General features: G+C 38.1%; 1 pseudogene; it reads left to right on the plus strand.

Annotated features, from left to right (window-relative positions):
* Positions 9,355 to 10,434, plus strand: Gm7488 (predicted gene 7488; annotated as a pseudogene).

An 11,873-nucleotide genomic window follows, 5' to 3' on the forward strand; every position in this document is an offset into this window, starting at 1 on the left:
TTTTCATGTCCTCTTCTGAAACATTCATTGATCCCTGTGTATGAACATGTGTATGTAGTTGGTGGGGTGGGGATGGGGTGGGGCTGAGGGTACCATTCGGGACTAATCACTCAACAGTAACTTATTCTTAGCATTTGAACTGTTGAGTATATATTGAGTGTTTCTCACTTCAAAAAGGAACTTGAGTGTGGGATTAATCTATGGGTATAGCCACAAGTATTCAGAAGCAGTGTTGCCACTGCATCCATTTAGGAAAACAATACATTTGTTTTAACAACTTTCTTCATCAGCAGCATGATCCATTAGATACTCATATTTGCTATTGGTATATCAATGAAACTGGCTAAGCCAACAATCTCACTGATTTTTATGTGCCCTTAGGTATCTACAGTATTAACAGGGCATTTTAGTGTTCCTGAATTGTTAATTCTTAAGCATCTACCAATAATTTACTGCAAAAATCACCAGTGCCATACAGGGTTGTTTGGAAGAGGTAAATTTTAGTGTCTTTATTATCAGTTAATTGTTAATAACAGTTAATTGTTCTATGTGGGACTTGCTGTGGATGGGAAAGGCCCATGGCCTGGGAAATTAAAAACAGAAAGCAGGCTCTTTTTTATTTAGCCATTTCAAAGACAATTCTTTTAAATTTGATCCAAAATTTAATTTTAACAAGTTTGCATTTAACGAAACATTCATTGCGTCTTCTCTAGGTTTCTGATTCTTTTCTTTTGAACCAATCATATTATAAGGACCATGGGAAACATCTATGATCTTGTGGATGAAGTGTCACTTATCTATGCTTTATAAGCACCCCGATGGGAAAAGAAAAGTAAATTTTGAAAGCATTAATTAAAAAAGTTATTACCTGGTTTCCATAAACAACTAATGGCTAAAAACAAAACCCTTCTTAGGGCTTAGAGTCTCTCTACTTGTTCTCAAACACTCTGCTCTGTTCATGATTTCCCAAGCTTGACTGTTTTATACGACTTCTTGTGGCATTATCACACCCTTATTCTTTGAGCCATAGAACCCAGAACTTATGAAAAAAACTCCAAGAAGCTCTCCCAAAGAACCTTCTCTGGTAAATTTAGTTTGAGGAAATGAAGAGACATTTAAGGAATCTTTATTTCTGTCTGATACTGAGGTGGGAAAGTAGATGTATGTAGATACACATAGATAGACACTCAACGGCCAATTGTATTTGTGTAATTTATACTGATTAAGTAAAATGCATAAAAATAGAACACCCATGTGTACTTTAATATATTAAATTTCTAACAACTACTTCAGCAGATAGTGCTGAGGCAATTCAAAGTCAAATATCTCCATTACATTATCTAGGAAATTTCACCCATTGCACTTAAAAGATAGTAGTTTAGTTTTGAATATACAGAGAATCTTCCCATATATATCCACAGCCACCCACTCTATTACTGTGTTCTTTTCATCTTCAAGAAACAGTCTCCTAATTCTGTCTCAAATTCTGAAGACATATAAAGTGACGACTGTATATCAAGTTCTTGGTAAGTACATTGCAGTTTCTTTTGTGTATGGATGCATGAGAGTCCTCTAATGTGTTTTTCCTGATTCTTTAATGAAGGGAAAACAACAATAATAAAACAATAATAAACAAACACAACTTGTGGTAATGAAATGTTTTCTTCCTAATCTATAGGATGCACTGCTAAACAACAAGTCAGTAAAAATTCTCCTGGAACACCCAGGATGCATCTGATTAGTGTACTCCTTTCCTCCTTGTTCATATGCATCAAGGGAGTTCTTACTACTGTATTACAATAAATATTAGTGGTCTTTGAAATGCTCATTGTTCAAAGAGGGAGAATGGATGAATTGGCCCGCTACATCAAAAAGCACTTGAAGTATTATCTGGTTCTTTAGCTAGTTATATTACTGTTTTCCTGAGAAGAACTACATCAGAGAAAAATCAGAAAGAGCCTCATCTAACATATACCTCGAGGTTGCATGGAAGATTAAGAATGGTTGATTGGGGGCTGGAGATATGTCTCAGCAGTTAAGAGGGTTGGCTGCTTTTCTTGAGGACCTCAGCTCAATTCCTGTCACCTGCATAGCAACTCGCAACTGTCTGTAATTCCTGTTCCAAGGGATCTGACATCCTCACACAGACATACATGCAGGTAAAATATGTGTACATAAAAAAATAAAAATACATAAACTATTTTTCAAATGGGGGACTGTTTTAATGGGGTAATATAGTATCGTTTTCCATGAATTGTGGAGAATAAGATAGTTATATTTAAAAAGTAAAAACAGAACCCAATAACATCACATGATTATAAAATTATTCAAATATGACATCTGATATCTCTGTGTTGTCTCCTGTATGGTAAGTGTATTTGCTGAAAAAGGCTGGGCTTAATGTTTAGTTGACAGTGTTAATACATACCAATATATAATGCCAAACATTTTCAAATTGTGCTAATCTAATTACAGGTTATTGAAAGAATGCTAAATGAAATAAGAAGAAACAGCATTTTACAAAGCATATTTACCATGCACAGATCAGCTAAGTCTCTTATTCAAATAAAGTTCTCAATTTAGTAGTTCTTGAGTGTGACTGAAGAGTCTGCAATTCTTTCTTTGATCTCAAATTTAAGAATTCTTTTCATTGACAATGAATATTTGTAATATGTATGAGGGTACAATACGGTAACATAATGTGCATTTGATTCATGTGTTGAATAATGATCAACTCTAGGTACTTTGCATATCCACCACTTTAAACTATTAACATTTCCTTGTGAGGACAACATTCAAATTCTTCTCTTCTAACTATCTTGAGATATGTAATGTATTATTCCTAATTTTATCCACCCAGAGTCATACAATACAAGAACTGAACAGTCCTATCACTCAACTACATGATACCTTTTGTTTGATCTATCTTCCTTCCTCCTCTTTTGACTTACCTCACTCTCTGGTAACAACTATCCTGATCTAAACTTATATAAATTCAACTTTCTAAGACTTTATCTGAAGCTATGTGGTCCTTATCCTTTGGAACAGGTTCCGTCCAATGTTGACACAAATGACAGGGATTATGCTTCTTATGTCTAAATAGTAGTCCAAGGTATAGATTAATCCTTTAATCTAGAGGTAGCCTTTATCCAGTTGTCTGTTGACAAGCACATGAGTGGATTGCACTTTTCAATGCTTGTAAAGAGTGCCACAATAAACCTGTAAGTGTTGGAATGTTTTCAAAGTATTAAGTTCATTTATTTTGTACATATATACCCAGCAGTAGAAATACTAGGTAATACAATAGTAGTGTCTTTAATTTGCTTATTTAAATAAGAAAGTTTTACTGTTCTTCAATTATTGCTATACTAATGATGTTCGGTACTTCAAAAAAGTTTTCAGAGGACACTAGAGTTTGGCCTATAAATATATCAAAGTTTGAGCTGCAAGACTTAAGTCTTAGAAGAATATCCCTATGGTGCTCTAGTGAAGATTTTCTTCATATAAATGTCTGATTGATCACAATACAGAAGTTCTAGAAAAAAACCTAAAAATTCACTTATTCAAGTAGAGACTTAGGAAATATAAAAATCATTGAATTATTTGTTGAACCTCCAGGAACTTCATTCAGCTTCCTATGAGGGGTTCAAGAAAAATTCAAGAAATAAAATGAACCAAGTCAACAAATGTCTGTGTGCTAGAGAGATGGCTCACCCTTTAAGGGTATTTGTAGCTCTTATCAAGAACACTTTCAGTTCTCATGACAAACAATGTGGCTTTCATATCTCCAGTTCCAGGGACTCCAATCCTCTCTTCTGAACACTTTCATCCATACATGATGCACAAATATACCAGCGGACAAAACAGTCGTACACATCAAATAAATGCTTCTTATAAATATGTGTATTTTTACAATTTGGGAATGAAAACTAAAGACAATTTGTGAAATATTCCAAGACTAACAAAATTTTAGGAAGACAGAGAGCCGTTGACATCATGAGATTGATAATTGATAGAACTGCTTTTACCAAGAAAATAAGTGACACCAAACACTGAAGCAAACATGGAGAAAGTGAATATTTCACTCTGCCAGAGGAATATTCTGTTGTACAGCCACTATAAAAGTCACTACAGAAGTTCTTCAAAACCCTAAAAAATAAAAGTACCATAAGTTATAAGCTCCTGGGCACGTAAGCAAGGGACTCTTAAGTTAACAGAAAACAGAGACATATGCCTATTCATGCTTACTGCTGTACTATTCACAAAAGCCCAGAAATGGAGCCAGTAGGGAAATTCCTCAATAGATGAAAGGATAATGAAAACCTGGGAATATATACAATGGAATTTTCTTCAGCTATAAAAAAAAATAAAATCATGATACTGGCAGGAAAGTAGAAGGAACACTGTGCTAATTAAAATAAGCCAGATTCAAATGCTTCTCATTATCTTTCAAAGATGGAGTCTAGACTTATATGTGTGCATAAATAAATATGTATATTTATCTATTTGTGTGTGTGTAAGTAGGTAATGAAACTAAGAAGGGAAACAAAATTGAAGAGGAAGAGAAATATAGACTAAGGAAAAATGGTAATAGAACACATGTGCTATGAGAACAGAGGTCGGGCCTACCTGGCAGAAGGAAGAGGCCTACACAACGGGTAGATGGTACAGAGGAGGGTAGAGATAGAAATGAATGAGAAAAAATAATCCTATATTTATATGTACCATAATGAAACCCATCTCTTTTGTATTTACTTAAAATTTTAATGTTGAGCCAAGGTTTTTATGTTTTGTACCTAAGCCAGTGATGACTTCATGCTCTCTCTTTTGAAATGGAAACCCTTAAAGTGAGGTATTCTGTGTAATTTTTCAAATATGCTAACTTTTTTCTGCTTTTTGTTCTAAAGAGAAATATTCTAATGGAGTTTATACAAGCAAGCATGTTTCTAGAACAATAAAAATACTTATGAGGGGCATGGTAGTACATGCCTTTAATCCTATTTCCTAATAAGGGAAGGCAGGAGAATTTGGAGCTCTAGACCAGACATGGCTGCATAGCAAGTTCCATGCCAAAATGTATATACAGAAACCCTTTCTAAAAACATATATATATATATATATATATATATATATATATATATATATATATATATATATATATACATATATATACATATATATATACACAATAAATCAATATAGAAATAAATAATATACATTGGTGACTTAATGTAACCTAAGATAATTGGTGGGACTCAATTTACATTCAGGCCACTGTGTTAAGTTTTGTACATAGAATTAATAGTTAAAATGGTTGAAATAGTTATCCCCAAACATCCTCCTGAAGAATGTATACTTTCCCTCATTTGTCACTCATGAAGTCTGGCTTAGAAATGTCTCTCCAGAATTATACCCCAGGTCCTGACAAACTAGGATTCAAATATATTTGACTCCTCTTTCTTTCATCGTTCCCTCTGATAGTCTCTTTAAAAAAAAATGAAAGAAAGAAAAAAAGAAAAAGAAGAAAAGAGAAAAGAAAAGAAAAGAAAAGAGAAGAGAGAAAGTAGAACAAAGCTTCATTTGTATGAGGTAAACACTTCCCATAAGTATGGGCAACTGCCTCCAAAGGTAAAAATTAGCTTTCCAGGGGAGAAAGGCTATGAAACAAATCTTACTGTTTACAAAAGTCAATGGATCATAGTGGAGAAATGGATCTCTGCATGTATGTGTTACTAACATTTCATAAAACAAGAGTGACACGATTAAAAGAAAATACTCAGTTTTCTGGAGGAGAGATCAGAAACAATCTGCTGTTAGGAGCTGATCTTTGGAACTAAGTCCTTGCAACAGAAACTGGAGGAGGTCTTCCAGTATGGAATGAAATATTCTCTGTGCTTGTGTTTTCTGAAAGCTTACTTTATTCCCCTGATATTCTGGGGGTGTATTTTGGTTTCCTTGGTATCCATCACTGTGCTCAGTTTATTTTCAAGGAATCTGTTTCAATACTGAAGACAAAAGTGATGAACAAAGCAGTCGTGTCTCAGCTCTCCTGCAATTTGAATTTAAGATGAGAATGGCATCACATAAGTAAAAATACATACGCCAACAATAATATACAGCTCTGACATGAAGACAGACCTCAACATCACGAAACAGAACACAATGTCTGCAAATAGAGTTGGAGGCAGAGTAGGATGGAGTTTGCCAAAGGTGCCAATGAACTCAAAAGGAAAAAAGAAAAAAGAAGAATCTTTTCAGAAATAATGCTGTTGTGTAGACAGAACAGGGACTTTAAGAAGATTAGTGTGATGAAAAGTCCTACCTCATACCTAAAAGGGTAGCCATTTGAGTGTATGAATTTGTCCAGTCTGGAGCCCCAGTAGTCCTGTCTGTCTTACCCATTATGGGAATATAGGCATGTGTCTCTGTGCTCACCTTTTTACAAAGATTTAGGGATTGGAACTCAAGTCATGCTACTTGAGTGGCAAACACCTTATCTACTAAGCGATCTCCCCAAATCCATTGGGGAGAAACTTTTTAGAAAGCTACACAAATGCTAAGAGATGATCAGGAAAGTAATAAATAACTAACCCTATGGTGGGCACGAGTAAGCACAGTGTTTGTGGTGAGTTAAATGAATGAGCGTGTGTGCCAAAGGATATGGTAGACAATCATGGTTGTCCACTTGACACACCTGGGGAGAGAGAACTTCCTTTGAAGAGTTGTCTCCAACACATTGACCTATGGATATGCTTCTGTGGCATATTTTTGGTAGATAATAGATGCAGGCGAGGCCAGTCATGAGCAGTAAAATGACAGGACAGTGGACCACAGCTTTTTGAGAAATGTAGCTTAGCAAGTCAGTAATCAGGGTTATTTCTTGCTTACCCGCTCAAGCTCCTGCCTCGAGCACCTGTATTAGCCTCTCTTGTTAACGCACTATAATCTGCAAGCTAAGTAAACCTTTTCTTTGTCCAAATTGCTTTCGGTCATGCTATTTTATCATAGCAACAGAAAACAAGCTAGAATGGAGGTGGGGGCTTCTATGGTTACAACTGAGGATAAAATAAGGAAATCTGTCACGATCACCTCACTGAGCATTTGTGTGCTAGGGGTGCAGTGGTAACATTTGAGAAAATCTCTAGGGAAGGAAGTCTGAGGAGAGGGTGAATGGAGCAGGCATTTGACATATGAACTGATACCTCAAAGAAGTCAGGGCTGTGTATGTGAAATGTGCCTGTCACACAGATGACATTTAAAACAAAGAGGATCAAGAAATTCCTTGAACTTCTGGCTATTATAAATAAGGCTGCTATGAACATAGTGGAGCATGTGTCCTTCTTACCAGTTGGGGCATCTTCTGGATATATGCCCAGGAGAGGTATTGCTGGATCTTCCGGTAGTATTATGTCCAATTTTCTGAGGAACAGCCAGACTGACTTCCAGAGCCAGGGTCTCCTTATTGTTCATAGCTCAATATCCCAGGCTTGATGATCCACAAGCTTCCTGTTTCTACCTTCCATATATGATCTGGGATTTTCAAGATCTGTCACTATGTCCAGCTTTGCCTGAATTACTGGGATTTAGACTCAGGTCCTCATATTTGCATAGCAAGTGATTTAACCACTGAGCTCTTCTCAAGACCTAGAAGGTGTTCTTTAAAGAGGTTAAAATTCAAATGTCTCCTTCTGCCTGGTCCATGCTGCTGGGGCAGACCCCTAGTTGGTCTGTTCCTATGAAGACTCCATATCCTGATCCATCCTAGAAGACCCACTGCATTCAGAGCAGTTGAGGACCTGCTGCACTCAAAGCAATTGGACCCACTGCATTCAGAACAGCTGAACAGTTGAGGAACCTCTGTACTGCAGTTGAGGGACGGCTGCACTCCAGGCTGTTGGACAACAGCTTGACTGCTACACTGAAAACTCACCAGTGTGAAGACCTCCCAGGGGATCTACTGCAGCCAGGGCAACAGGTCAGCAGCTTCTCTTCCTCTGAGAAGAGCCCCCAGCTGAAAGGTTCCGCAGGTGATCTGGTACAGCCATGGACATAGGCCTACCAGGAGACCTGAAACAATCCAGGAACAAAAGAGGCAGATTCCATACGGTCACACAGATCAACAAACATCAGGGCTATCCAGATGTCGAAAGGCAAGTGCAATACTGTAAGTAATAGAAGTCAAAATATGTGGCCATCATCAGAACCCTTGGTCTCCTACCACAGCAAGCCCTGAAAACACTAACATACCTGAAAACCAGGAATCTGTCCTAAAATCCTCTCATGACGGTAATAGAGTCTTTAAAGGAGAATATCAATAACTCACAAAAAGAAATACAGAAAATCACAGGTAAACAGGTTCAGAAATCCAAGACCTAAAAGTGGAAGTAGAAACAATAAAGAAAACACAAATGGAGACAAACCTGGAAATGGAAAACCTAGGAAAAAGGTCAGAAATTACAGATGTAAGTATTACTAACAGAATACAAGAGATAGAAGAGAGAATTCAGATATAGAAGATAAGGTAGAAGAGATTGACACAACTGTCAAAATTCAAAACATAAAAAACTCCTAACCCAAAGCATCCAGGAAATTTAGCATGTAATGAAAAAACCAAATCTAAGAATAATCAGAATACAGGAGAATGAAGATTCCCAGCTCAATGGATCTGTTGAAATTACACCAGATCACCTGCGGAATCTTTCAGCTGGGGGCTCTTCTCAGAGGCAGAGAAGCTGCTGACCTGTTGCCCTGGCTGCAGTAGATCTCAACAATGCAATGTTGAAGACAATGTCTTCAACAAAATCAAAGAAAAAACTTCCTCAACCTAAAGAAAGAGAAGGGCATAAGGTACAAGAAGCCAAATAAATGGGATCAGAAAAGAAAATTTGAATTACACCAGACTTCTCAGCAGAGACTATGAAAGCCATAAGAGCCTGGTCAGAAGTCATGCAGCCTCTAAGAGAACACAAATGACAGCACAAGCTACTATACCCAACAAAATTCTCAATCAACATAGATTGAGAAACCAAAATATTCCAGGACAAAACTAAATTGAAACAGTATCTGTCTACCAACCCAGCCTTAGAGAGGATCCTGGAAGGAAAATTCCAACACAAGGAAGATCCCTGGCCCAAAGAAAGGACAAGATATTGAGCATCTCACAAAAATGTCAAAAACAGAGAGGCACAACCACATAAAGTCACCTACAAAAAAATATATCAGGAACCAACAGTCATTTCTCTTTAATATCTCTCAATATTAATGAACTCAACTCACCTATAAAAAGACAGAAACTAACAGATTGGATACGCAAACAAGATCCAGCATTTTGCTGCATATAAGAAACATACCTCGGACTGTTAATAGCGGGTGGTGGCTGCTGAGCGGGACGCAGATAACCGCTGCCCGCCCCGCGGACGTCTCCCCGGGCCCCCGCTTTCTGCACGTCCCCGGCGTCGGAGCTGTTCAGCATGTCTGTGGTGCCGCCCAATCGCTCGCAGACGGGCTGGCCCCGGGGGGTCAACCAGTTCGGCAACAAGTACATCCAGCAGACCAAGCCCCTCACCCTGGAGCGCACCATTAATCTGTACCCGCTTACCAATTATACTTTTGGTACAAAGGAGCCCCTCTATGAGAAGGACAGCTCTGTTGCAGCCAGATTTCAGCGCATGAGGGAGGAATTTGATAAGATTGGGATGAGAAGGACTGTAGAAGGGGTTCTGATTGTTCATGAACACCGCCTGCCCCACGTGCTCCTGCTGCAGCTGGGGACAACTTTCTTCAAATTACCTGGTGGGGAACTTAACCCAGGAGAAGATGAAGTTGAAGGACTAAAACGCTTAATGACAGAGATACTTGGTCGTCAAGATGGAGTCCTGCAAGACTGGGTCATTGATGACTGCATTGGGAACTGGTGGAGACCAAATTTTGAACCTCCTCAGTATCCGTATATTCCTGCACATATAACAAAACCCAAGGAACATAAGAAGTTGTTTCTGGTTCAGCTTCAAGAGAAAGCCTTGTTTGCAGTCCCTAAAAATTACAAGCTGGTAGCTGCACCATTGTTTGAGCTGTATGACAATGCACCGGGGTATGGACCCATCATTTCTAGTCTTCCTCAGCTGCTGAGCAGGTTCAATTTTATATACAACTGAATTCCTGTATGCAGAAGTAAAAGAAGCCGTCTCTATGAGCACAGCTTACATGTGTAGAAGAGTAACTGTAGAACAAGTTTTGGTTTTCTCTTGTTCCCTAAATTGCCACCACCTTCCTGTTTGAAGAGTAAAATGAATATGACCGAGATAGTGGTGGAAACATGTGGCAGTGTTCATTAGCTTTTGGTTCTACTCATACTTTTTTTTGTACATTAAAGAAAGTGAATTTCTTATTTGTATTTTTTTTTAAGTTTCTCATTAAACTCTGAAAAGTCTTAGAGCTGAGGATCCTTTTTTCCCTGCTTTAGACTGGGGAATGTTAGAACATGATCATGGATGAGATAAGGTGAGATTGTGGGCCCTTTGCTCCAGTAGTGTTGGAAGCATATGGTCCTAGGCTGTTACAGGTGTTTGTAATGAGGACTTTCCTTTACTCTGGGGAACTAAATTTATCTGATTAAGTTCAAGGTACAGTGTGTACCAAACTACACTCTGTTACAAAGAATTCCCAATATATTACCTGACGAGTATATTTTATAAAACTCTCTAGGCCTTACTTCACAAGTCAAGACATTAAACATTTGGGAGTACATTAAAAATAGGTAAGCTGAAAACCATTGGAATTGGTATAAAAAGAAGTCCATCTAGAACTCATTGCAGTATTTTCATGTAATGGCATAGTGATTGTTTGCACTGCTGTGGATTGCTTCTTACTGAGTGAGCCATGACAAAATTACATGAGTTTTTAAACTCTCAAATTATAGAGTTACATTTGTGGGAATCTGAGGTGTTGTATACGTAATGATAAACATGATTTTAGTAAGCAGCAAAGCTTTTCAAAAGTATTTTAGAGTAGGCTGGGTATGGCGGTACATACGTAGAACCCCGGCACCTGGGTGCCTAATGCTGGGGGAACCAGAATCCCAGTATAGCTGAGATACTTAGCAAGTCCCTACCTCAAAAATAATAGAAACAAAGGAATAGTCTGAATCAACTGGATTCTAGAGGTCAAGACAAGTTTTGTCAGTCCAAGGAAAACAGCAACTTTAAATTTCTAGTACACTGCCTGCATGGTTAGTATGAAATTATAGGAGTAAAGTTTCAGGACAAAGATGGTGGAGAGTGGAGGCACACATCTTTGATCACAGCACTCCAGAGGCGAAGGCAAGCAGACTTCTTGAGTTCGGGGCAAGCTATGGGGACATGGTGAGACCCCTATCTCAACAAAGTTTTAAGACTGGAGAGTTGCATTTGCATAGGACTTGGACTTGGTTCTAAGCACACATGTGGTGGCTCACAGCCATCTGTAATTCCAGTTACATGGATCTGACATGGCTGACCTTGGGCACCAGACATGCATGTGGTACATATACTTATAGGAAGGCAAAACACTCATAAAAATAATGGGTAAAGGACTTGGCTGATTGTGTCATTGCGGCCACCATAGTTGCTTTATTGCAGACTTGTTGGCTGTAGGCTTAATGTAGTGAAGGAAAAGTTACAAGAGGCAGCCAGCTTAACATTTGTAATAGGCAGAGAAAAGCTTGATTAGTTCTCACACTTTTATGCTGTCTTGACAGTTGGGCCAAGTGTGGCTGAGGAATTAAACTCATTCAAGTTTATTTAGAGTCTTCTGCAATGTCTAACCATGCCTGTGCTTGGTAAGCACTAGTCTTCGTATCCAAGAGTGACAACTGTTGTCCTCTTAAAAGCCACTAG

The sequence above is a fragment of the Mus musculus genome, chromosome 3 (assembly GCF_000001635.26).
Source record: "Mus musculus strain C57BL/6J chromosome 3, GRCm38.p6 C57BL/6J".
In the NCBI taxonomy this organism is placed as follows: domain Eukaryota; kingdom Metazoa; phylum Chordata; class Mammalia; order Rodentia; family Muridae; genus Mus; species Mus musculus.